Here is a 27,272-nt window from a genome sequence, read left to right on the forward strand (position 1 = left end):
CTTCTGGTCACTAATGACTGTTGCTTGATTTATGCTATCTTTTCTTCTTCAGTCAATCCTTTATGAACTAATAAGCATAAAGGGGAGCATTAACGTTTGTAGTGTTTTTATTCCTCTGAAATATTTTGGAACTGTCTTAGTAACTTCTGACATTGGCCTCTTCTTCTCCAGAGAGAGTCCTGACTTTCTCTACTAAAAATATATTAGTGCATGCTTTTTCACTTAGGCACAGCAATCATTTCTCTTTGATTAAAGGAAACCTAAACTAAAAAAACAAAAATGAGTTTATCTTACCTGGGGCTTCTACCAGCCCGCTGCAGCCATCCTGTGCCTGCTTTGATACTAAGTGATTCTCCAGTCCCCCGCAGCGACCCTCTTCTGGCCGGCCTACTGAGGGAGTTGACGGCCACTGCGCATTCGTGGCCGCACGCTCCTTGATCACGCTCCCAATGCTGGGAACGTTCTTTGCATGCGCAGTAGAAATTTTTGCATACTGAGCAGAGCACGGCAGCGTGATCATGTGGCGCGTGTCCCGGGACCGTGCATCAAACCGAAAGTAGGGCACTGCAGGGTACTGGAGGATTGCTTTGTGACGGTGCGGGCACAGGGCGGCTGCAGAGGGCTGGTAGAAGCCCTGGGTAAGTTAGGCAATGTGTAGATAGGAGTGGCTGGGCACATCCAGTTAAAAAAGACCTTTGTTGTAAACAAGTTAAAAAATGATGCATAACATCAATAGCAACAGTCTGCCAGGAGAGAGAGGGACTAGCATGAAAAGACAGTCGACAGCTGTTTCGCACTCTGCAAACGAGTGCTTCCTCAGGATGGTCCTGAGGAAGCACTCGTTTGCAGAGTGCGAAACAGCTGTCGACTGTCTTTTCATGCTAGTCCCTCTCTCTCCTGGCAGACTGTTGCTGTAGATGTTATGCATCATTTTTTAACTTGTTTACAATAAAGGTCTTTTTTAACTGGATGTGCCCAGCCGCTCCTATCTACACAGTGTCTGGCTTGGTGGAACTGCTTTTTGGGCTTGGAGCACTCCGGAGAGACCCAGTCTAGTGGTCTTGTGCACCTTTCTCTTTACTACTGTCGAATTTACTTCCTGGGTAAGTTAGGCCCCATTTAGTTGATAGGCAGTGAAAAGCCTCTCAAATTCTCACAACTGCTTGCTGCTGCCTGGCAATTGCAGGCTGCTGCCTGGTAACTGCTCACTGTTGCCTGGTAACTGTTTGCTAAGCACACAGCTCAACTGCCCATGGAAGAGAGTCCTTAAACCTTTTTTTTTCTTCAATTTAGGCTCACTTTAAAGGACTTACGAGGCCAAATGCGTTAAATAAGTGAAGTACTTGCAAGATGTCTAAATGCACGGAGGACGCCGTCCGCGCCCTCCGTGCACTTCCGCCGGGTCCCCCTCCTGAAAGCGCCCCCCGTGCCGCTGGCGACCCCACGGGCCGGGTCGGGCTCTCCTGCCGCTCCCAAGATGGCCGCCGGAGCTGGCCGCGGCTGCGCAGTCCGCATTGCAGCGAGTGCGGCTGCGCAGCTCTAGGGCCAACCCCTCCGATCCACGCTACAGTGCGTGGTACGGAGGGGTTGGCCCTAGAGCTGCGCAGCCGCACTCGCGGCAATGCGGACTGCGCAGCCGCGGCCAGCTCCGGCGGCCATCTTGGGAGCGGCAGGAGAGCCCGACCCGGCCCGTGGGGTCGCCAGCGGCACGGGGGGCGCTTTCAGGAGGGGGACCCGGCGGAAGTGCACGGAGGGCGCGGACGGCGTCCTCCGTGCATTTAGACATCTTGCAGGTACTTCACTTATTTAACGCATTTGGCCTCGTAAGTCCTTTAAGTGGAACTCCAGGCAAAAATACTATTCTACACTTTCACATATGGATGCCATCTGTATGAAAAACAAAACAATTTTACTCCAAAAGCTGAGTGGAGAGTATATTGCATTATTTGTTAGCTGTGTTCCTGTTAGCTGGAGATTTCTGTTTTTTTTGTGTCTTTAAAGTGGAACTTTAACCAAGAATTGAATTTCATCCCAATCAGTAGCTGATACCCCCTTTCCCATGAAAAACTTTACCTTTTCATCAGGAGGGTCTGTATGGCTGATATTGTGGTGAAACCCCTCCCACAGTGTGATGTCATGACCAAGGTTCTGACAGTTTGCTGTCTGTGAACCCCGTTGCATTGTGGGAAATAATGGCTTTTTCCAACTGCCAAGCAAGCAACATCTCCCTCTGTGCGTAGAACTCTCTGTAACGAACATTCCGTACAGATAACCTGGCAGTACTAAGGATGTCGCCACCTGTGATAAAATTCAGAATGTAAATCAGGAAAGATTTTACAATGGGCAAACACTGACTAAATGATCTATAAACGAATATTGTAAACAATAAGCAATTTTATTCTATTACGTTACTTCCACTACAGTCCCTCTTTAAAGGACTGAAGTAATTGGGATATGGAGGCTGACTTATTTAGTATTTTTTTGAAACAATTCCAGTTCCCTGGCAGTCCTGCTGCTGCATTTCATGAAACAGTAGTGCCTAAATCGCTCAGCTGAAACAAGCTGCCTGCTTGTTCAGGAGCTATGGCTGAAAGTAGTAGGTTAGGTTCACAGAGGCCATTCCGTTCCCAGTAACAATAGGAATGCAGTGGATTGGGAAAGCGGCACCGTGCGTTACCTGTACATTGCATCACATACAGTGAAGCATATCAATAGTCAATGAAAAGTAAGCTTCACGGTTACTGTTAAAGCGGTATTGTCAACATAAAAATCAAATTTCAACAGCAACTGGTCTCAGTGTATTAAGTGATGCTAATCCTGCATTCAAAACTTGCAAAAAATGTTCTGCTGTTATGATTTAGAGTTATCACATACTTTAGGAGCACTGGCCCTTTAATAGCCATTGCCATTCAGTTGCATGCTGGGGGTTCTTTTTATCTATAATATATTCCTCCTCTTCCATTTATTTCCCTGCCTAGCTTCTTATCTGACACACCTCTACTCACTTGTGTTTACAAGCAAGGCTGAAGTGACTCAGCGATTGGAGGAGAAAAAAAAAGAGTGCAGTTCCTAGTATACACCTCAGTGGGAGTGTCTGAAGACTCTGGGAGGAGGGCAGCTAATGAATACACAATGAGCAAGAGAAGGGAGGGGGGGGGAACAAGAGTTAGGGAGGATATGATGTCAGCATTAGCTTGGCAAGATGGCCACTGCCTAGAATAGGATTTTCTGCTTTTCCTTTAACATTCACAGGAATCATTACGTGGATAGCACAATACATCTGTTATGTAAGTAGAAGTAGTTTTTAATCTACTTATATATGTGTTTTTTATTTGTAGGTAAGCATGGGTGTCGCTTGTTCTTTAACATGCCCTTTTTGGGGTAATACACTGCATGCAGTACACTACGATGCCACACGCCATTATACTACAACGCACACGCTGGACAGCCAAGGCAATTTTCATTGTTTAAAACAAAATAAATATGGCATCTTTCATTTCCCTCTCACTTCAGGTTTCCTTGACATCTTGACTGTGCATTGTGGGTTGTTAGACTGAGAAGAGTGTGATGAAATCACCACACAACCCCTTCCTTTGACTACCTAGGCACTCTCATTCACATGCCCTACATTATGGCTCACATTTAAAGTGTTTCTAGAGCAGTGAGGCTACTTTCACACATCCCGCATCGCGGTACACTCCCCTGCTGCTCCCCCGTCACAGTGGCCATTAGTCTCATGTGACATGACACATTTGTGCACATATGCAGATGCAAAGTATGTTGGGGGTACCTGTATTAATGTGGTTAATCAGGGTTAATGACATATTGATGTATACCATGTTCAATACAGTGCAGAAGTATTAATGCTTACAGCAGCGCTGGGATTTTTCCATCTACATGCCACTTTACCCCTATGGGGTTGATGCACATATCAGCGGTAATACTGCCATACACACACAGTGCGCGGCAATGTTATACTTACTTTAGCCGGTAGAACCGCAAGTTATGCTATTAGTGGGACTCACAGTATTCAAGTAGCCTGGCGGTTGCTACGGTAATGCGCATTGTTACAGTAACGCGCATTACTAACAATAACGCTCATAATTAATGCAAGTTACCGTAACAACGGTCGCACTACTCGAGTACCATGAGCCACTCTAATAGCGTAACTCGGGGTACTGCAGGTGAAAGTAAGGATAACATTGCCATGCACTGTGTGTGCACGGCAGTATTACTGCTGTGCATCAACCCCTATATCCCTGCGCATGCTTCTAGCAAATCACATTCACAGGATCCTGCGGAATCACTAGCCTCCTGACATACTGTAATTGAGCCCTATATTATTATTATTATTGATAAAGCACCAACATGTTCTGTGGTGCTGTACAAAGTAAGAAACAAACATAATAATACAGACAAATGGTATGCAATTGATTTTTTCTCCTGCGTTTTCTCCTATGTGATATTTTCAAACCAGCAAGCAAGAAAATACTCAAAATAAATTTGATAGCACATTTTCACCAACTTTTGGGTACCTTTTCAATTGTAAAATGCTGAAAATTTAGTTTAAAGAGAAGATGAAAGTCACCTCCCAGTGTGTTCTTAGGATATCTAGTAGGAGTGCTACTTGGCCTTAGGACAAAGGGAGAAGTGTCACCACTGCCTCTGGGAAAAAGCTTATGTTGCATGGGAGTGCCTGCCCCATTCACCCTCTATTCCTCTAAGGGCTCTTTCACACTAGCAAACGCTTGCACAGATCCAATTTCGTGCATGCGTTATGAATCACGCCATGATGTCGGGAGGTTGCATTTCAACGCATATCAGCGGCGCTAGTTCTAATTCACTGAAATGGGAAAACGCTTGTGCCATGCGATTAACAGTTCCCAGATGCGTTACAACATAATACTCTGGAACACAGTGGCCTCAGTTCACTAAGCTTATCTCCTGTCTTTAATAATGTTTCTAGTGTTATCACCTTGGTGATAAGGCATGTAGTAAATTTAACTCTTCTGTCTTTAAGTTAAGGAGAGATCTCTAAGGTTAACATTTCAATCCTTAAAATAACTCCAGAATTCTAAAGTTATAGGCCTCAATTCGCTAAGATCATTCTGGAGATAATAAGGCAAGAGAAAACTTACCTCCACATAGTGAGAGAGTTATCTTATCTCTTCATTCCTTACGTTACCTCTTCTGTAGTTAATTTACCTCCTCTGTAGTTATTTTCACATGCAGTTAATGAACAGCCTGTCTTTAACTCTGGAGTTATTTTAAGGATTGAAGCGTTAAGAAGAGTTAACATTAGGTTTGCCTGAGGTAAAATTTTTCCTGAATACTACATGCCTTATCACCATGGTAACAACTCTAGAAGAGTTATTAAAGACAGGAGATAAGCTTAGTGAATTGAGGCCAAAGACAGGCTGTTAATTAACTGCATGTGAAAATAACTACAGAGGAAGTAACTTAAAGAGAAACTCCAGTGAAAATAATGTAATTAAAAAAGTGCTTTGTTTTTACAATAACTATGTATAAATGATTTAGTCAGTGTTTGCCCATTGTAAAATCTTTTAAATCCCCGATTTACTTGATTTGCATTCTGACATTTATTACATGGTGACATTTTTACTGTTGGCAGGTGATGTAGCTGCTGCATGCTTTTTTGGCAGTTGGAAACAGCTGCAAACAGCTATTTCCCACAATGCAGTAAGGTTCACAGACAGGAAACTGCCAGGAGTACGTACTCAGAGTTTCTTGTGAGAGGGGTTTCACCACAATATCACAATAGTCATAATAGTCATACAGCGCCCCCTGATGGTCTGTTTGTGAAAAGGAATAGATTTCTTGTGTAAAAGGGGGTATCAGCTACTGATTGGGATAAAGTTCAATTCCTGGAGTTTCTCTTTAAGGACAGAAATGATAAGATAACTCTCTCACTGTAAAAACTTATCTCTACACATTAATAAGGCAAGATCGATGTGTGGTGGTAAGTTATCTCTTACCTTATTATCTCCAGCATGATCTTAGTGAATCGAGGACTTTGTCTAATGTGAAAGGTGACATGAAAGTCAATAGACTTTCATGTTACCTGTCTTACTGCATTCTAGGAGCGATCTGTCAAAACTGGCAGAACAGCTCCTAGTGTGAAAGAGCCCTAAGGGCCCTTTTCCACTAGCAATCGCAATCAAAATCACAAACGCCAGCGATTGCAATTTTTCATTTGCATTACATTATCCCTCTTAAAATCGCTCCACAAAGCGATTGCGATTTGCGATTTGCAAATCAAATTGCTATAGTGGAAAATACTTCTCATGATTTCTATGATAAAGTAGCAACCCTAGCGATTTAAAAATCACTAGCGATTTGCGATTTTGCGATTCAGCTATGTAGTGGAAAAAGGCCCTGCCTGTTTTTCACTGCATTCCACTGACACCAACACATTTTAAGTACTATATAAATATTTATCTGGTACTAGCAGTGAATCCCCTCACTATACTGCACTATCAATCAATCAGTCCTATACCAACACTTTTATTAAATCGAATTATTGACACCAGGTCCCACTCATGCATACATTTTAAAAGGTGTCCAGTAATTTAGGCACTGGATCATGCCGATAGTTGTAATATCGATAATGTCACCAATTTACAGCTATCACCTTCCCTAACCTTTGTCACACTAAGTCTCCCCTATCTACGCCTAACCCTCCCCTACTTATGCCTAACACTACTCCCCCCCCCCCCCCCACACACACACACACATCGATGCCTAATACTATTCACCCACGTACAATTTACATTAAGCCCCTACCCACGCCTAACACTAACCCCCTCCACCTATGCCCAACACTAATTCCCCTACCTATGTCTAACATTAACATTCTTATCATCGTGAATTGCATATGGCCCAGAGAGCAGTGGCGGCTCCAGGATTTTTTTTGGGGGGGGGGGTGCTATGCAGGTGCTGGACCAATTTCCGGGGTAGCTGATGACCCATGGGTGTGGCTATGCGCGCCGCTGCAAAAAGGGGGCGTGGCCATGACCGACTGAGGGCAGGGCTAACTGTAATTTAGAGTGAACACGAGGTGAGAGTGATATGGAGGCTGTCATATTTATTTCCTTTTAAACAATACTAGTTGCCTGGCAGCCCTGCTGATCTATTTGGCTGCAGTAGTGAACTGAATTACACCAGAAACAAGCATGCAGCTAATCTTGTCAGTTCTGACAATATTGTCAGAAACTCCTGACCTGCTGCATGCTTGTTCAAGATCTATGGTTGAAAGAATTAGAGGCAGAGGACCAGCACGGCAGCCAGGCAACTGGTATTGCTTAAAAGGAGATAAATATGGCAGCCTCAATATTATTCTCACCTCGGGTTCCCTTTAAAAGTGCAACGCAAAGACAGTGGGCCCAAGTTTTGGTGACCCTTTCCCCAGAAAATTCACATAATTGTGCAGGTTTTCTCAAGAAAATGCACGTAATGGGAGCAAATTTGCCCAGGAAATACATGCAATCATGTGGCAGATTTGACCAGAAAATACGTGCAATCATGTGGTAGATTTGACAAGAAAATACGTTCAATCATGTCAGCAGATTTGACCAGAAAATACGTTCAATCATGTCAGCAGATTTGACCAGAAAATAGTTCAATCATGTCAGCAGATTTGCCCAGAAAATACATGCAATCATGTAGCAGATTTGACCAGAAAATACGTGGAATCATGTGGCAGATCTGCCCAGAAAATACATGCAATAATTTAGCAGATTTGACCAGAAAATACGTTCAATCATGTCAGCAGATTTGACTAGAAAATACGTGCAATCATGTCGGCAGATTTGCCCAGAAAATACATGCAATCATGTAGCAGATTTAACCAGAAAATACATGCAATCATGTAGCAGATTTGACCAGAAAATACGTTCAATCATGTCAGCAGATTTGACTAGAAAATACATGCAATCATGTTGGCAGATTTGTCCAGAAAATACATGCTATCATGTAGAAGATTTGACCAGAAAATACATGCAATCATGTCAGCAGACCTGGTCAGAAAACACTTCAATTATGTAGCAGACCTAGCCAGAACATACACGAATACACGATACACCTGGCTGCTAATATAAATTTTAAAAAAAATGTACTCACCTGAAGCAGAGCTCCTGTCCCGGCCTCTGTCCGGCGCGCAGCGCCCACGATCCTCTGCAGCCAGCAACTGAAACTCCAGCGCTGAGAGCAGGGCTACGGAAAAATGGCGCTCGAAGCCCTGCATTGCAGACTCAAAGTCTCCAGAGCAGGGCTTCGGACGCCATTTTACCGTAGCCCTGCTCTGCCGCTGCTGGCTGCTGCTGCGGTGAACTGACATGGCGTCTATTAGACGCCGAAAGTCAGTTCACGCTGGCCACTGCCAGAGAGTGTTCATTATGTACAGGTTACAGTGTAGCATATTCCCTGAAATGCAGCACTGAGGGAGGCAGCCATACAACAAGATTTCCCCGTTCTTATTTTTAACTGTACATTCCAGTGCATACGAGGAAAACCCTTTATAAATTAATAACCTTTATGTGCGTCATTGGTATGTTTTCAACACCGTCTACTTATCAGAGGAAAGAAACAATCATTAGATATTTTCCCAGGCAATCTTGTTAGTTCTCATTATGCAGCAAGTGTTTAGTCCTCTCCTGATCATCTTAAGTCTTTCATCACTCATTTGTCTCTTTTGCTAACAGCTTTTTCTCATCCATCCATGATCTAGTGCTGCTCTGGGACTGCGAGCCTTCAGTCAATCAGCCCTCAATTGAGTCTTTTTAAGAGTGTCTTTATTGATTTATTTGCCTTGTAAGAGGCACCAAAGGAATGTTGGCATACAAAATTATATTTAAATTTCTGACCAAAGGCCATGTTTCCTGAGCTGTATTAAGCTGTGAAACACCTTGTATTTGAACTAAAGCAGTAAATATGCCAGATATTTCACTCTAGGCTGCCCACTGGCAGTTTTCTCTGACAAGTTCTTTGAAAGGCCCATCTGCTGCTTCATTAAAGGATCCTGGGAGAATCGTCGGAGTAATAATTACATAGATATGAGAGGACCAATTTCATTTGCTATTTTTTATTAGTGGATTAGTTGAGCCTAAGGACAAAGGTTGCCCTACAGCGTTCTGCATGCCCTCTGCTGCTCAATGGCAAAGAGTGCAAAACATGACCCTAAAATCTGGACATCATTGTCCTAGAGGTTGTGATTCTTTTGACAGTTGTCCTTTTAGTCAACCTTAGAGCTGGTCATTATAGAAGTTTCACAAGGGAACGTATTTATTAACCCTTTAGCAACCAAATAAAGTAAAACTTTAATTGGCTGCAAGGGTGATATTTTTTTTCGTGCTGTTGGGAAAGTGTGCCTTGCCCAGCCTGGCAGGGTATGTGGTAGCAGGGTAGAGGTGACGGCAGGGAGCTCAAAGACATAAATGTCCGGATGGTTGGATCGTCGTCTTCTTCCTCTACCGCGGCAGCGACATACTCCCGGCAGGTCTCCTCAGTTCCGATCACATGCTATGACATGATCAGGATTCAGGAGACTGTGTCACGTTACAGCTCCACCCAGTGGTGGAAGAGGGGTGATGGAAGAGTCTCTTCCACCACTCCTTTTTCACCAGCGGGTGGCGCTGCTTTGGTAACATGATCTCCTGGATCCCAATCACATGTCATATCATGTGACCAGGACCCAAAAAACCTGCCGAGAGTTCAGAGCCGCCAGCGAAGGAAGAGAAGAAGCCATCCGGAGCAGGTAAATATAGTTTCTTACTCCTACGCACTGGTTGACACGAACACGTTGACACGATTCATGTTCACATGAAAGAAAACATTCCTAAAATAGGTTTGACCAATTTTATTTAGATGTGACAAAAATAATAACAGGATTTACCATTTATACTCAAATATAATTAATTTTAATTCTATAAATTCTAATTTCCACTTATACATGAAAGAACAGGTAAACTAGTTGACTCAACTAAAACTTGTGGTCCTTTACCAGGTTGCATCTGCTGACTCAGTATTTCCCTGCCAATCTTGCTTCGTGTGTCGCCCATGTTGTCAGCCTCCTATCTCCACTGCCGCTAGTGTCCTCATGCTCTAGAATGCAGTGAAGCATTCCCCTCTCCCATAGTTATGTGAACCCTTCTCTGCCTAATGTATAATAGTTACTGATATGATACTATCTGGTAGTTTGGATAGTAGAATAACAGTAAAATTAGCAATATTCTACTATTGGCATTATCTTGTGCTCTTTTAACCTGGCGCCTTTATTACCCAGCTCACTGGGTACACGCTGTAAGAACTAACAGCACTGCTATTGAGGGCAGGGCTGTTTAAATAGGGAGTTTGGCGCCATAAGATGTCATTGCTATATAAATACAAAATTAATACAAAAAATAACTAAATACTAGTGCTGTGGTGGGGTGGCTGAGCAATGGCAGCCATGCACCATCTCTTTGCGGTGTTTGGTATTAAAGGGATTAAAATGATTGACTTTTGCAGCCAGCACTATTTTTAGCAATTTCAGTGAAACAGCAATCAGCTGCTTGGTATTACCGAGCATCAGAATTCTTGCCCAGTAAGCAGATCTCATTCTCCGATACGTCAAATTTCTGGAAGAGCAAATCTGCCGAGATTCTCGCATCACTAGTCATCACTACAAGCCTGAAAAGCCCACATGCTGTAGCCTGTTACCCCTGCTGCTGTAAAGTATCATTTTGTTGGTTTGTCATTTGATAAGTTCCTGATTTTACAGAATTCTGCATGACCGGCTGAACACCTCCACAAATCCAGCAAGAGTGACATTTACAACTGCGCCGTAAGAAAGTCAAAGCATGGAGAGTTCATATTGTTTGGATTGTATCATGTCAGTATAAATAGCTGTGATTGACTGTTTTCGGGGAGCACATGTGGAAGTAATTTGTGGCATTCCAGCGAGATTAAAGCACAGTTACAAAGAATTTCACTGGCTCTTTTTTTCAGCCAGAGTGAATAAAGTTTCAAAGGGGGTTTTGCTGTTGTTTCTTTTAATGGGTACCACGGTGGAGTCAAATACAGGGCAGATGGATGAAGCAGCTTTTACTTGCCAGAAAAAGTGTGTGTGTTGGGGGGGGGGGGGGGGGGGGAAGAGAAGCCTTCCAAGTGTGTCCTGAAATTCATTCTGAAATCACACCATTACTTAAGTAACATTCTAGATCTGGAAAGTGTTACACCTGGTGTTTAATATAAGAGTACTGGCTATACTAGATTAACATATTGAAACCAGATGTTGTAGCATTAGATGAAAGTTGAATAAATTACTTTACAGCCATATAGGGTCAGGCCCTGACAAGGCAGTTCTCCTATTTATCTGAGATTAGCTAATATCAGCATGTTGCTCCAACCTCTGTCACATTAAAAATAACTTCCATAGTATTCAGATGGAGCATGGTATCGCTATGCAAATTCAGTAAGAGTCAGCTATGTAATCCCTCTTTGCTGGTGTAGGTAGTGGGATCGTCTTCCCACGTGCTTACATCATCATCCCAGGACAAGTGTGTGTGTGTGTGGCTATTGAAGTTGAAATCAGAGCTATTTGCACAGTGCTGGCCTGAACATTATAGTCCCCATGGTGGCCTCAGAGCTGGGCATGTAAAAGGATAAATCTGCTGTACAACCCCATTTCCAAAAAAGAAAAAAAAAAGCTGAGATGCTGTTTTACTGAAGTAATAAAATCGGGATTTGATAATTTGTAAATAACATGCAAATCATGTAAATATCACATCTAAAAAAAGCAGTCCTATGTGTTAATCTTTGGGGGGGGGGGGGGGGGGGAGCATTATATGAATTAAATGGCATACAGCTGGTAACATCAGACTTGGCAAAGGATTTGGGAATACTGCTTGATAACAAGCTGAGTAACCATATACAATGCCAAGCAGCAGTGGCTACAGCAAATACAATTCTGGGAGTCATAAAATGGGAAATAAAATCACGAGATGCTAGTATACTACTCCCTCTGTATAAATCACGTGTAAGTCCACATTTGCAATATGAGATACAATTTGGGCCACCACACTATATGAAGGGGGTCTACATGAAAAGGGCGCCGGTAAAAAAGGGCGCCTGGTGGAGCCCATATATACCAACTTCGGCTACAAAAAAGGCGCCTGGTGTAGCCCATATAAACTTCGGCTACAAAAAAGGCGCCTGGTGTAGCCCATATAAACTTCGGCTACAAAAAAGGCGCCTGGTGTAGCCCATATAAACTTTGGCTACAAAAAAGGCGCCTGGTGGAGCCCATATATACCAACTTCGGCTACAAAAAAGGCGCCTGGTGTAGCCCGTATAAACTTCGGCTACAAAAAAGGCGCCTGGTGTAGCCCATATAAAAACTTCGGCTACAAAAAAACTCCGGGATGTGTTAATTACTATTCCCTCTCCAGGCCGCCATGGATAGTGGGGGAATGAAATAATTTGGCTTCCAGCGATTGTAGCCCATATAAAAACTTTGGCTACAAAAATACTCCAGGATGTGTTAATTACTATTCCCCCTCCAGGCCGCCATGGATAGTGGAGGAATGAAATAATTCGGCTTCCAGCACTTGTAGCCCATATAAAAACTTAGACTAGAAAAAAAGGCAATAATATGGGCTACAAAGGGGCACCTTACTGTAGCCGACAAAAAATACGGGCTACAAAGGGGAGCCCGCTTGTAGCCGAAAACCTTGTAGCCGAAAAAATATGGGCTACAAAGGGGAGCCCAGTTGTAGCCTATATCAAAACTCGGGCGCCCTTTTCTACACCTTGTAGCCCATATTTCCAGAAATAACATTGATGTCTATGGCGGCGCCCTTTTCATACAGGCAGCTCGGGCGCCCTTTTCAACCGATCCCATATGAAGGACAATGATCTTCTAGAATGGATACAAAGATGGGCAACTAAATGACACAGGGATGAAAGGTTACCAATAAAGGGCAATAACAAAAACTTGGCAGATGAGCTTTTTGTCTATAGCCTTCTAACAAACTGGCCCTGCTCCAGTCGACACTGAACTCAGCTGCTCGTCTCATTCATCTTTCTTCTCGATCTTCCTCAGCTGACCCTCTCTGTCAATCTCTTCACTGGCTGCCAATTAACCAGAGGATCCAGTTCAAACTTCTAACCCTAACCTACAAAGCTCTCCACAATCTCTTTCCCCGGTGCATATCATCACTCATTTCCAGATACAAACCCAATAGCAATCTCAGATCTGCACACAATCTTCTGTTGTCCTCCTCTAGAATCACCTCCTCACATTCCCGCTTACAAGATTTTGCACGCGCTTCACCCCTTCTCTGGAATCCCCTCCCACCACACATCCGTCACTCGCCAACCTTTGTTACTTTTAAACGCTCTCAAAAAACTCATTTGTTCCGACAAGCATATGCACTACCCTAGGCCACTTCCCTTTGTCCTAAGACCAAATTGCACTCATACTAGGGGCCTGATTCACAAAGCGGTGCTAACAGTTAGCACCGTGGTGAAAAGCTCTTTATCACGCCTAAACTCTGTTTAGGCATGATAAGTTTAGGTGTGATAAGTTTAGGCATGATAAGTTTAGGTGTGATAAGTTTTTAGGCGTGATAAGTTTAAGCACCAACTGGGTTAGCACCGCAGTGCACAGCTGATCAAAAGTTTTGCGCTAGCAAAGTCTGGTGCACTTTGCATAGAGTTTAATGGCGCTGCTTTGCGTGTGGGACTTTGCGCGTGTAATAACCTTATCTAAACTTAGCATGCCTAAACTTATCACACCTAAACTTATCATGCCTAAACTGAGTTTAGGCATGATAAAAATGGTTATCACGCCTAAAGTCTTTAACTGGGTTATCACCGCTTTGTGAATCGAGCCCAAGGTATCCTAAGACACACGGGCCTCGATTCACAAAGCGGTGATAACCCAGTTATCACGCCTAAAAGACTTTAGGCGTGATAACCTTTTCACCACTGAGTTATCACCGCTTTTTCCTGCTCTTCGCGCGAAGTTACCGCGCGTACGCGCGTTCGCGCGTACGCGCGTGAGAGCGCGCGCAAAGTCCCATAGGGCTTAATGGGAGCTTCGCGCGAAGCGTCGGGTGCTGCGCGCGCACTTACGCGCGTACGCGCGTACGCGCGGTAACTTCGCGCGAGTTGCTTCTTATCATGCCTAAAGTGAGTTTAGGCGTGATAAGGGGCTTTTCACTGGCGTGCAAACACTTTGCACCGCTTTGTGAATCGAGCCCACTGCCTTTATATATTTTATCGTATACTACCCCTCCTCTTGTTTCCCCCCATTCCCTTTAGATTGTAAGCTCGCAAGGGCAGGGCTCTCTCCCCCTTTGTGTCTTGGAAATCATTATACATTTTATTCATCATGTTACTTTTATCACTGTCATTACCACTTCTGTATTTTGTATTCTGTATGCTGTATCATTTTTTGTATTTTGTCACTAATTATGTATCTTGTATATTAGTGTACACCATTGTCTGTATTATGTACCCCATGTTTGATTCTTACTTTTTACAGCGCCATGGAATATGTTGGCGCTTTATAAATCAATAATAATAATAATAATAATAATAATAATAGCCTTGTACAAAGGGCAAGGGGGCATAATTGGCGTATTTCTAGGTATCGATAACAAATGTCTGTTTGAAATGGTTTTCATTGAAACCAGTGTGTGTGTTTAGATGGCTGGGGTCAAGGACAGCAGTACGACCTAGACTGAAGAAACTTAGATTTGGCCACACACCATATTTTTTTATAAAATTATATATTTATTTATATGCATATTTACTATGTTTATATTCATTATTATTACTATTATTATATTTTTTTTTTCTCTTGATTGATCAGATTTTTGAAATTTTACAATATATCGCACACCTGTGTTCAATATTTCCCCAATTATAGAAAATAATTATCTAAAACTCAGAAAAAGTAGCTTGGGTCTATTAATCAAGAAACTGACAATCTATCCTGTTCAATTTTCAAAAAAAAAAAAAATTATCAGAAATATCTGTCACTCCGGATCGACATACATTGAGAAAAATAAGAAATTCGATCAGATTTCTCAGCCCAATAAAAAATCCTGATAGTTTTTATTGAAAAATGGGAACAATTCTATATTTTTATTGTATTGTGTACAATCACTCAGTGTGCAATGTTGGCACTGGTGTTGGACTTTGATTTTGCATAAATAGCAGTGAAAGGGGGTGCTGGTGTTAGCCGAGGGATGGAGGAGTTGGGTAGAACTAGGAGTATGTAGAGGGTGATTTAGTGTGAGAAGTGGGTTAGGTTAGGTGATAGTAGACTATCGGTAAAAATGATAAATATTTGGCTATCGATATTAGCCCTTGCTCAGTAGTAGAATATCTGTAATTTTACCAATATTCTAGCGGCTTCCCTCTGCGCTCAAATTACTATGTTGTTTTTTCATTGTACTCCTGTTTCTGACCATTCTTTAGACACTCCTTTCTGCTCTCTCTGTATTCAAACTTCTCACGGCTTTTGTTTGTTCCATCTTAGAACTTTCTTGATGTATCTGCTATGAAAGTATGTGGTCCGTGCCAGAGCCGGATCCCCCACAAGGCAATGCTAAGCAGCTATCTAGGGCCTGGGAGGTGCTTGTGCCCACTTAATCTAACTAAAAAAGCCAGGTGACCATTAGCAGTGGGCAAAAAGTGCTATCTTGCCTAGGGCCCCATTTCACCTTAGGGCCTGTACACACAGGCTGAGTTGCGCTGCAATTTTTGAATCTCACGTGATTTTTCAGCCGCAAAGCCTTCATGAAAATAAAGCAAATCATGTGGCGCTGTACACAGTGGTGCGATGTGAACTTAGAAAATTGCAATCGCAGTGCCTTTTTGAGTGCTTGCATTTTTGAAGTGCAGGAAAAACGCAATGCATGCAATTTTCATTGCATTTTTAGGTAAACTAGGAAACCAAGAAAAGATAGCCTCAGCCAGAGCCAGATTTACCATAAGGCACTGTAGGCATGAGCCTACAGGCGCCTGATGATGGAAAGGCGACTCACTCCCCTCCCCAAGTGCCTCCCTCCTGCCTTACCTATGCAGAGACCCAAGCAGAGCGTAAATGAGAGGTTACTCGCCCGGGTTTCAGCATTTCACTGAAAAGATCTCTCTTCAGTCGGGGGCTCCTCTAGCTACTTAACCTCCCTGGCGGTAAGCCCGAGCTGAGCTCGGGCTATGCCGCCGGGAGGCACCGCTCAGGCCCCGCTGGGCCGATTTGCATAATTTTTTTTTTGTTACACGCAGCTAGCACTTTGCTAGCTGCGTGTAACCTCCGATCGCCGCCGCTACCCGCCGATCCGCCGCTATACCCGTCGCCACAGCCGCCTCCCCCCAGACCCCGTGCGCTGCCTGGCTAATCAGTGCCAGGCAGCGCTGTGGGGTGGATCAGATTCCCCTTTGACGTCACAACGTCGATGACGTCATCCCGCCCCGTCGCCATGGCGATGGGGGAAGCCCTCCAAGAGATCCCGTTCTTTGAACGGGATCTCTTGATCTCCGTTCGCCGAAGGCGATCGGAGGGGCTGGTGGGATGCCGCTCAGTAGCGGCTATCATGTAGCGAGACATTGGGCCTGATTCACAAAGCGGTGCTAACAGTTAGCACGCTGGTGAAAAGCCCTTTATCATGCCTAAACTCAGTTTAGGCATGATAAGTTTAGGTGTGATAAGTTTAGGCATGATAAGTTTAGGTGTGATAAGTTTAGGTGTGATAAGTTTAGGCATGATAAGTTTAAGCACCAACTGCGTTAGCACCGCAGTGCACAGCTGATCAAAAGTTTTGCGCTAGCAAAGTCTGGTGCACTTTGCATAGCGTTTAATGGCGCTGCTTTGCGTGCAGGACTTTGCACGATATCTACACTTATCTAAACTAAGCATGCCTAAACTTATCACACCTAAACTTATCACACCTAAACTGGCTTTTCACCAGCGTGGTGCAATGGTTATCACGCCTAAAGTCTCTAACTGGGTTAGCACCGCTTTGTGAATCGAGCCCATTGTCTCGCTGCATGAAAAAAAAACAATTAAAAAAAAGGTATTTGCTGCCCCCTGGCGGATTTTAACAAACCGCCAGGGAGGTTAATACTAAGGGTACCTCTGGCTACCTAATGCTTAAGGACACCTGTAGCTACCTGTGATGGCAAGGGATAAGTGACAGCTGGGACAGCCAGCACACTTGCAGTGCGTTTCGACAGGGATTTGTAGTTCATGTAGGATGAAGTCTAGCGTGCCAGGACATTTGTGCCTATAGGCCTGGCCTCAGCAAAATCGCAATTGCAAGTAGAATTTTGATTAAGAAATGCAGTGGCCCTGCCTATTGTTCTTGTCCTCTTGTAAAGTCTTTCTTCACAAATACTGGCTGGAAATATATTATCTGTATGTATCTGAAATGGGCCTGTTACTGTTATAAATGATAGCTGATTTTACTAAATGTATAAGAGGTTTTAAAACTGAATTACTTTTGCATTAAGTCATTATTTCTGGTTTCAGTTTTTTTTTCTTTTTAATATATATTTTTTAGCCGTGTGAGTGTATGTGTTAGTGATATAGCTCAGAACGTTTTTTCTTCTTGACTCGATGAAAAACATATGTGGAGTGCATAACCTGCTGATTGCTGGCTTAGGGGTTTGTAAGAATGGCAGGAATAGAAATGCAAGTGTCTATTTCATTAATTTTTCTATAGATGCTAAATCCAAATGATGTAATGTACATTCAAAGCATACGCACACAATTTATGACAAACTGTACAAGCTACTACATTGCTGTCTTGCTCCAGGCTGCATGCTGTCCCAGATGTGAATCTCTATTCAAAACATTATTATTATTTTAGCTTTGGGTAGCATGGGAAACTGGGACTTGAGCTTCTGTGAAGTTTATATTGCTGTTTGTGTCACAGTTTGTGGGCAGATCCCTCACTTCCTGTAACAGGTGTCACGAAGCGAACAGACATCTCTCTCTGCTTCAAACACAATGGGAATGATAGCTGAGTGAGTTGTGCGCCCCCTCCTACTCTGCGCCCTGAGGCTGGAGCCTCTCTCGCCTCTGCCTCGGCCCGGCCCTGTTGGTTATGTTTTAACCCAGAATTTTCTGGCCTTTATTCAATTCACCTTTTCTCCTAATTGTTTTCTCCTAGGTGATATTTTCTCACCTTATCAATAAAATGCCTTTTAAGCCACCAGCAAACAAAAAAATATTCATAATAATTCTGACAGTTGTTTTCACCTACTTTTTGGTACTTTTTCAATTGCAGGGTGTTGAATGGTATTTTAAATAGAAGATTAAAAATTATCTCCTAGGAGAAAACTTAGGAGAAAAGGGGAATTGCATATGGGCCATGATGTGCAAGTTATTTAACTATTTCCAGTAAACCTGAGAAAAATAAAACGCCAAAAATCACTGGTGGAGACACCCTTGGTTATAGGATACTAATAGATGTTACTTAGTTTGATTCAAAAAAGTCATCCGTCCATCAAGTTAAAACAGAAAAAAACACACCATCCTGGATCTACACATAGCCCAATAGCCTTTATGTAACTTAGCAGAAAAGGTGAATTGATTAAGGGCCATGGAGTTGATGCACTAGCCCTTGGTAATATTTCTATGCCCAGGCAGTCACAGCAATGTAGTAGCAGCAACAGAGCTTCATACTTTAACTATTTGCAGCAGCAAGACAGGTCCTTCTCACTCTCTGCATTATTGCCGTGCGCCATGCAGGCTGCCTGTATGTGACTCTTAGGTCTGGATGGCATATGGCTATGATACAGAGAATAAGGAGAACATGTCTGGAAACAGATTAAAAAATGAAGCTTCACTGTGGCTACTCTGCTACCAGGGCAGCCATCAGGGGGGTACAAGAGGAACAGTAGTATGGGGCCCCAGGAAGGGTCTGGGGCCCAAACAGTGGTAGTGCCCTTGAGCCTCTGCTGGCAATTCTACCATGGCATAACAGGAGTTGTGTGGGCATCTCCCTCTTCCCTGCTGCGTGATTGGTGGATGCGCATCAATGCATGGGGGAGGGTGTTATGGGCCCCAGGCAAGTTGCTTTGACTCTACCCCACATAACGTGGCTCTGCCCCCACACATTCTACTTTCAGATTGTTATTTGGCGTGAGGGAGGGCCCTGTAGGTTTGATTAATTCGGGGCCCAGAAAATTCTGATGGCGGCCCTGTCTGCTACACTGGGTGGGGAGATGCAGAAGGCGGCCTGTCTGGCAAGGTTTTTAGGGGAGGCCCTGGCAGAGTTTTGCCCCATGTTAATTCTGCCGATAATTAGTGAATTTGGCCCAAGAAGAGATAAAGCATGTGTTAAGACCGTTAAAGAGAACCTGAGACGAGAAGCGTCTCAGGTTCCATACTTACCTGGGGCTTTCTTAAGCCCCTTTGAGGGAGCTCGTCCCTTCCCATCTTCCCAGGTGGCTCCTGTCACGGCGGGAGCGCGCCGGGCCGCACATGCGCGATGAAGCGCGACTCGACCAGGCTTTCAGGCACTATTGTGGGTGACAGCAGCCATCCAGGGAGATAGCGAGGGACGAGTGGCCTCAAGGGGCTTTAAGGAAGTCGCAGGTAAGTATAGAACCTGAGACAAGAAGCGTACACTTTATGGGAAGTTGGTTCATGAGATAAATAGGTAAGGAGAGATGAAACCACAACATAAAGAGAGAGATTGGGTTGATTCACAAAATGTAACTAATTATTTCTCCTTAACTGTCCTATCTTGTGAATTGTCTCTCCTTAGCTGCGTTAATTTTCAATTTATCTCTCATTAAGATTGAGTCACAAAATGTATCTCATGAATTATTATTAATAATAAATAATAGTTCATGGGATAAGTTGTGTTAATCAACCCCTAAAGGAGATAAACAGAGTTAACACAGAGACAAGAGATAGTTCATGAGATAAAACAGATAAGTAGAGAGAAGAAGTCAACATCCTAGTCTGAGAGTATTACCCAACCCAAACTCATAACTCTATGCTGACTGTAATCTTACCCTATCGAAATTCACCTAATCTGACCTAACCTTTCCAAAGTTCTGAGACCAAGTCCTTTAAGCACTATGATAAAAAAAACCCAGCTCTGACGTAAAAAGCTTAATTTAATTTGAGTAATTATATAAACAAGAAATACATAGTTCATGATTTAAGTGGAGAAGTATTGTTTTTTGGTGTGAGGGAGGGCCCTGTAGGTTTGATAAGTACGGGGCCCAGAAAATTCTGATGGCGGCCCTGTCTGCTACACTGGGTGGGGAGATGCAGAAGGCGGCCTGTCTGGCAAGGTTTTTAGGGGAGGCCCTGGCAGAGTTTTGCCCCATGTTAATTCTGCCGATAATTAGTGAATTTGGCCCAAGAAGAGATAAAGCATGTGTTAAGACCGTTAAAGAGAACCTGAGACGAGAAGCGTCTCAGGTTCCATACTTACCTGGGGCTTTCTTAAGCCCCTTTGAGGGAGCTCGTCCCTTCCCATCTTCCCAGGTGGCTCCTGTCACGGCGGGAGCGCGCCGGGCCGCACATGCGCGATGAAGCGCGACTCGACCAGGCTTTCAGGCACTATTGTGGGTGACCGCTGCCATCCAGGGAGATAGCGAGGGACGAGTGGCCTCAAGGGGCTTTAAGGAAGTCGCAGGTAAGTATAGAACCTGAGACAAGAAGCGTACACTTTATGGGAAGTTGGTTCATGAGATAAATAGGTAAGGAGAGATGAAACCACAACATAAAGAGAGAGATTGGGTTGATTCACAAAATGTAACTAATTATTTCTCCTTAACTGTCCTATCTTGTGAATTGTCTCTCCTTAGCTGCGTTAATTTTCAATTTATCTCTCATTAAGATTGAGTCACAAAATGTATCTCATGAATTATTATTAATAATAAATAATAGTTCATGGGATAAGTTGTGTTAATCAACCCCTAAAGGAGATAAACAGAGTTAACTCAGAGACAAGAGATAGTTCATGAGATAAAACAGATAAGTAGAGAGAAGAAGTCAACATCCTAGTCTGAGAGTATTACCCAACCCAAACTCATAACTCTATGCTGACTGTAATCTTACCCTATCGAAATTCACCTAATCTGACCTAACCTTTCCAAAGTTCTGAGACCAAGTCCTTTAAGCACTATGATAAAAAAAAACCCAGCTCTGACGTAAAAAGCTTAATTTAATTTGAGTAATTATATAAACAAGAAATACATAGTTAATGATTTAAGTGGAGAAGTATTGTTTTTTGGTGTGAGGGAGGGCCCTGTAGGTTTGATAAGTACGGGGCCCAGAAAATTCTGATGGCGGCCCTGTCTGCTACACTGGGTGGGGAGATGCAGAAGGCGGCCTGTCTGGCAAGGTTTTTAGGGGAGGCCCTGGCAGAGTTTTGCCCCATGTTAATTCTGCCGATAATTAGTGAATTTGGCCCAAGAAGAGATAAAGCATGTGTTAAGACCGTTAAAGAGAACCTGAGACGAGAAGCGTCTCAGGTTCCATACTTACCTGGGGCTTTCTTAAGCCCCTTTGAGGGAGCTCGTCCCTTCCCATCTTCCCAGGTGGCTCCTGTCACGGCGGGAGCGCGCCGGGCCGCACATGCGCGATGAAGCGCGACTCGACCAGGCTTTCAGGCACTATTGTGGGTGACAGCAGCCATCCAGGGAGATAGCGAGGGACGAGTGGCCTCAAGGGGCTTTAAGGAAGTCGCAGGTAAGTATAGAACCTGAGACAAGAAGCGTACACTTTATGGGAAGTTGGTTCATGAGATAAATAGGTAAGGAGAGATGAAACCACAACATAAAGAGAGAGATTGGGTTGATTCACAAAATGTAACTAATTATTTCTCCTTAACTGTCCTATCTTGTGAATTGTCTCTCCTTAGCTGCGTTAATTTTCAATTTATCTCTCATTAAGATTGAGTCACAAAATGTATCTCATGAATTATTATTAATAATAAATAATAGTTCATGGGATAAGTTGTGTTAATCAACCCCTAAAGGAGATAAACAGAGTTAACACAGAGACAAGAGATAGTTCATGAGATAAAACAGATAAGTAGAGAGAAGAAGTCAACATCCTAGTCTGAGAGTATTACCCAACCCAAACTCATAACTCTATGCTGACTGTAATCTTACCCTATCGAAATTCACCTAATCTGACCTAACCTTTCCAAAGTTCTGAGACCAAGTCCTTTAAGCACTATGATAAAAAAAACCCAGCTCTGACGTAAAAAGCTTAATTTAATTTGAGTAATTATATAAACAAGAAATACATAGTTCATGATTTAAGTGGAGAAGTATTGTTTTTTGGTGTGAGGGAGGGCCCTGTAGGTTTGATAAGTACGGGGCCCAGAAAATTCTGATGGCGGCCCTGTCTGCTACACTGGGTGGGGAGATGCAGAAGGCGGCCTGTCTGGCAAGGTATTTAGGGGAGGCCCTGGCAGAGTTTTGCCCCATGTTAATTCTGCCGATAATTAGTGAATTTGGCCCAAGAAGAGATAAAGCATGTGTTAAGACCGTTAAAGAGAACCTGAGACGAGAAGCGTCTCAGGTTCCATACTTACCTGGGGCTTTCTTAAGCCCCTTTGAGGGAGCTCGTCCCTTCCCATCTTCCCAGGTGGCTCCTGTCACGGCGGGAGCGCGCCGGGCCGCACATGCGCGATGAAGCGCGACTCGACCAGGCTTTCAGGCACTATTGTGGGTGACAGCAGCCATCCAGGGAGATAGCGAGGGACGAGTGGCCTCAAGGGGCTTTAAGGAAGTCGCAGGTAAGTATAGAACCTGAGACAAGAAGCATACACTTTATGGGAAGTTGGTTCATGAGATAAATAGGTAAGGAGAGATGAAACCACAACATAAAGAGAGAGATTGGGTTGATTCACAAAATGTAACTAATTATTTCTCCTTAACTGTCCTATCTTGTGAATTGTCTCTCCTTAGCTGCGTTAATTTTCAATTTATCTCTCATTAAGATTGAGTCACAAAATGTATCTCATGAATTATTATTAATAATAAATAATAGTTCATGGGATAAGTTGTGTTAATCAACCCCTAAAGGAGATAAACAGAGTTAACACAGAGACAAGAGATAGTTCATGAGATAAAACAGATAAGTAGAGAGAAGAAGTCAACATCCTAGTCTGAGAGTATTACCCAACCCAAACTCATAACTCTATGCTGACTGTAATCTTACCCTATCGAAATTCACCTAATCTGACCTAACCTTTCCAAAGTTCTGAGACCAAGTCCTTTAAGCACTATGATAAAAAAAAAAACAGCTCTGACGTAAAAAGCTTAATTTAATTTGAGTAATTATATAAACAAGAAATACATAGTTAATGATTTAAGTGGAGAAGTAACTGGGGCAAGTAATATTTTATATGTTTTTATAGATCTACTCTAAAGTTCAAGAGCCAGCATTCAGAATTAATATGTTTGCTATTTTGTCAGCTGCACAGGGGGAATTGTTACAATCCAGTCACTTTACAGTTTGATGTTGTATATATTGTGTCAAGGCAAAGCATGCTGTCACCTTCAAACAACAGTCTGGTTTGGTCACAGGGGATTTCGGTCACAGAACTTTAAAAGCCTTTACAGATTGTGACAAATAAATAGTATTATCTGCACGTAGTCCAGTCTCTGTTCGCTCATGATAAGTAAGTTCAAAGACAGTGCAGGAGAAAGCTACGCCAAACCTGTAGGTACCGACAAGAAGTTTTTATTCTTTAACTGATCTCTAAACTGAAATGTTCCACGTATTATTAGAATCTTGGTAAAGTCGCTTTCGTTTTGATGTGGTGTCATTAATACCTGACGTTGCTGTTTATGTCAGTGTGTCTAATAATTGCCAGTTAAAAGTGCACTCCAGTCAAACCAAAAATTGGCATTTATACTTACTCCTTGCACAGGCTACTGCTGCTTTGTTGCTCTGATAAGGCCCTTTTCACTCATAACAGAATGTGCGTTTTTGGGAATTTGCATTTTCCACACATCTAATGCAACTCCATACCATTGCATTTGACTTGTGATAATGTGCACATTTTTTAATTCAATTTTTTTTGTAGAAAAGAATTTGGTCAGCATGAATGTTTTTTTGCAACGGATATGCGATTTGCATGTCAATGCAAACCAATAGGAGTTGCAGATATTTTGCGTTATTTATTATTATTTAGTATTTATAAAGTGCCAACATCTTCCGCAGCGCTGCAGAGAGTATATTGTCTTGTCACGTAACTGTCACCCAGAGGGGCTCACAATCTAATCTCTATCTTGGTCATGTGTGCATGTATGTATGTATCGTGTATGTATCGTTGTCTAGTGCCAATTGATGGGAAAGGCATTGAACTTATCTGTATGTTTTTGGGTTTTGTGAGGAAACCAGAGTGTTCAGAGGAAACCCATACAAACTCTGCACATGGTACCCTGGTTGGGATTTGAACCGGAGACCCAGCGCGGCAAGGCAAGAGTTCTATCCACTATGTGCTGGGAATTAATAAGATACATTTCATTTTTTGCATTTGCCCAATTCTCAACCAAAGTTACCAATCTGTGTAGCTGCCAATGTCCCATCTTGTGAATGTCCCTGAATCTAGGTCTGCAATATTACAGGCATGGAACTTGGATTGATTTTTGAACCCACAGCATGCACACTTTCACACGCTGGCCAATGAGACGATGCTTGACGCAATATAATTATAAGTATCACGCTAGATGCTATATGATACAATACACAATGGATGAGACAGATGTAGTTGGTAACAGGCTAGGGTCATACACGTAAGATCAGATGGCTGCTGTACAATGGATTAGGCAAAATCGGGGTCGGTAACAGGCTAAGGTCATACACGTTAGATCAGATGGCTGTGGTACAATGGACTAGGCAGAATCAGAGTCGGTAACATGCTAAGGTCATACACGTAAGATCAGATGGCTGCGGTATAATGGACTAGGCAGAATCAGAGTCAGTAGCAGGCTAATGTCATACACGTAAGATCAGATGGCTGCGGTACAATGGACTAGGCAGAATCAGAGTCGGTAACAGGCTAAGGTCATACACGTAAGATCAGATGGCTGCGGTACAATGGACTAGGCAGAATCAGAGTCGGTAACAGGCTAAGGTCATACACGTAAGATCAGATGGCTGCGGTACAATGGACTAGGCAGAATCAGAGTCGGTAACAGGCTAAGGTCATACACGGAAGATCAGATGGCTGCGGTACAATGGACTAGGCGAGAGAATGGTCAGTATGCTAAAGTCGTATCTTAGTCAGTCTGGCAGTCGCATTGAAATACAATAATTGAGTAATGAAGTCGCATTTAAAATACAATAAGTTTATCACAGAGTAATAAAGTGCCCAGCAAAACCAGCGTACTGATTGCTATCACGGGCAACGAGAGACTGCAGCAAGGGAGTTTAAGTACAGACAGAAAGGAACATAGACCAACCCCCAGGAGAAAACAACCAATCAGAACAGCAACAGAAACCAGCTGACCAAAGGCAATCTCCCAGCAAGGTGTCAGTTGACAAGCATCTCAGCTGACTCTAATTACACAGGGCCCGTCTGAGAGTATAAGAGCCTCTCAGAGACGCGCACGTTCGCCTGGGGGAACTGGAGGAGCGCTCAGCCACGACCGCAGGGGAGCTGGGGATGCCGCTGCAGGAAGAAGACTGAAAAACTCTGTTTCCAGAGCAGGCTGCGACCTCGCTGGAGCCACTGACAGGTAATTTCGTTACAATAAGTTAAGAGGCTAAAATCCTACAGAAACTTGCTGACTTCCTTGGAAATTGCTAGCATCCTGGTTGTAGTGCTGAGTCATATACTGATACTTTTTGAGCTACTTACAGAGACAAATGTCCAGATCAGGTGTTCTGACTCTTTTGTTAGGGGACTCACAAAATATTATATATAAATCATTTTAGACACAGCATTGTATTGTAGGCATTATCAGTATAAAGAACTTGCAGCACTGACAAGTTAACCTCATCTGTAACAATAGTTATTAAAATGAGCTTCAGTCCAAGTTCTCTGACTTCTCTGACATTTTGAAGCGGGGCAAATGTTTCAGAGAAACCAACAGTCAATCTCACATACACATAGGCATAGTCCACACTATGCTGGATGCACAACAGTTCATTCACAACTTATCCTGTGTGTATGCGCAGCGTCCATCACCTTGGTTGTGCATGCTGCTTGGGTCCCCTATATCCGCCACTGTTGACAGGTGCCAAAATACTGATGGGAGCCTGGCAAAAGCGTAATTAGCTGCTTGGGCTCCCTGTTGGATTGAAACAAAGAAATTGGTGTGCTGTGTCCAGACTAGTTGTCAGGTTGGGTTTTGCGTTCTGATTACTAGAATGGATCTAATGAATCTATTGAAAATTTACAGGTGTAAGCGGATCCGATACTTAACATAGGATCTGTTCACACATCCATTTCTGCGTTTGTTGAATCCAACAACAATTTTTTCACAGCAAGTGTGAACTGAGCCTGAGAAATGCAAATGCAAGGGACAGAGCCACAAACTTCATTTTTTTCCATCAAAGAACTAAACATGAATTAAAAAGTAAATAGTCTACAGTCCACAAGTAAGAAAATGATAGTAGGAAGGCCCTTATAGTCTTCTCTGATCCTCCTACACCCCACTGCTGCTTGCGGAAACCCTCTTCTTCTTTGTGGCCAAGCTCCCTTCCATGTATGAGCATGGCCTCGCTGCACAGGTGCAAGTACAGCCTGCACAGTAGCCATGGGCGGCGCTACACTGGGGCACGCTGGGTCACTGGCCCCCTGGGAATTACTGTGCTCCCCCGAGTGCCCCCTCTCCTGCTCAGTAACATACAGTTAACTGTTTCCAGCAGCATACTGTAAACAAGATAAGGCATGTAAAAAAAATCTCCATGTCAGCCTGAGCAACAAGTAAACCAAGGGTCTTTTCTATGTGCCATAAATATCTCACAATTCTTGCAAGATCCCTTGTAATGAATGTATCTGGACGACACTTATATTTGCAAAAAAGTCTCTACCTCCTTCTGATTGTATGTTCGAACACACAGCAGTCAACAGGAATAGAGCCTGAAGAAGGTTTACAAGCTGAAAGTTTTCTGTTTTTCTTTTAAATTAGCCAATAAACTTGAGCTTGTATACAAACATCGATTTTGATCAACCAAATGGGCCCCACCAGCCAGCCATCATGCCCTCTTTGTGCCTCTCCCTCCCCCCCCAAAAAAAAATAAATAAAAATAAGCTGAAGCCGCCACT

At 43.2% G+C, this 27,272-nt stretch overlaps 1 protein-coding gene across 7 annotated transcripts in view; it reads left to right on the forward strand.

The window, feature by feature from the left end:
* The window catches only part of RARB (retinoic acid receptor beta), a 932,180-nt gene that overhangs the window by 195,532 nt on the left and 709,376 nt on the right, over window positions 1-27,272 (forward strand). Inside the window, exon 1 of one of the 7 annotated variants that reach the window (XM_068236167.1) lies at window positions 25,600-25,737. The exons of the other annotated variants lie outside the window; for them this stretch is intronic. The gene's annotated coding sequence lies outside the window, so the exon portion shown is untranslated. Of the gene's footprint in view, window positions 1-25,599; window positions 25,738-27,272 lie in introns of those variants that run through there. 7 annotated transcript variants of the gene reach the window in all.

This window comes from Hyperolius riggenbachi, chromosome 5 (genome assembly GCF_040937935.1).
Source record: "Hyperolius riggenbachi isolate aHypRig1 chromosome 5, aHypRig1.pri, whole genome shotgun sequence".
In the NCBI taxonomy this organism is placed as follows: Eukaryota; Metazoa; Chordata; class Amphibia; order Anura; family Hyperoliidae; genus Hyperolius; species Hyperolius riggenbachi.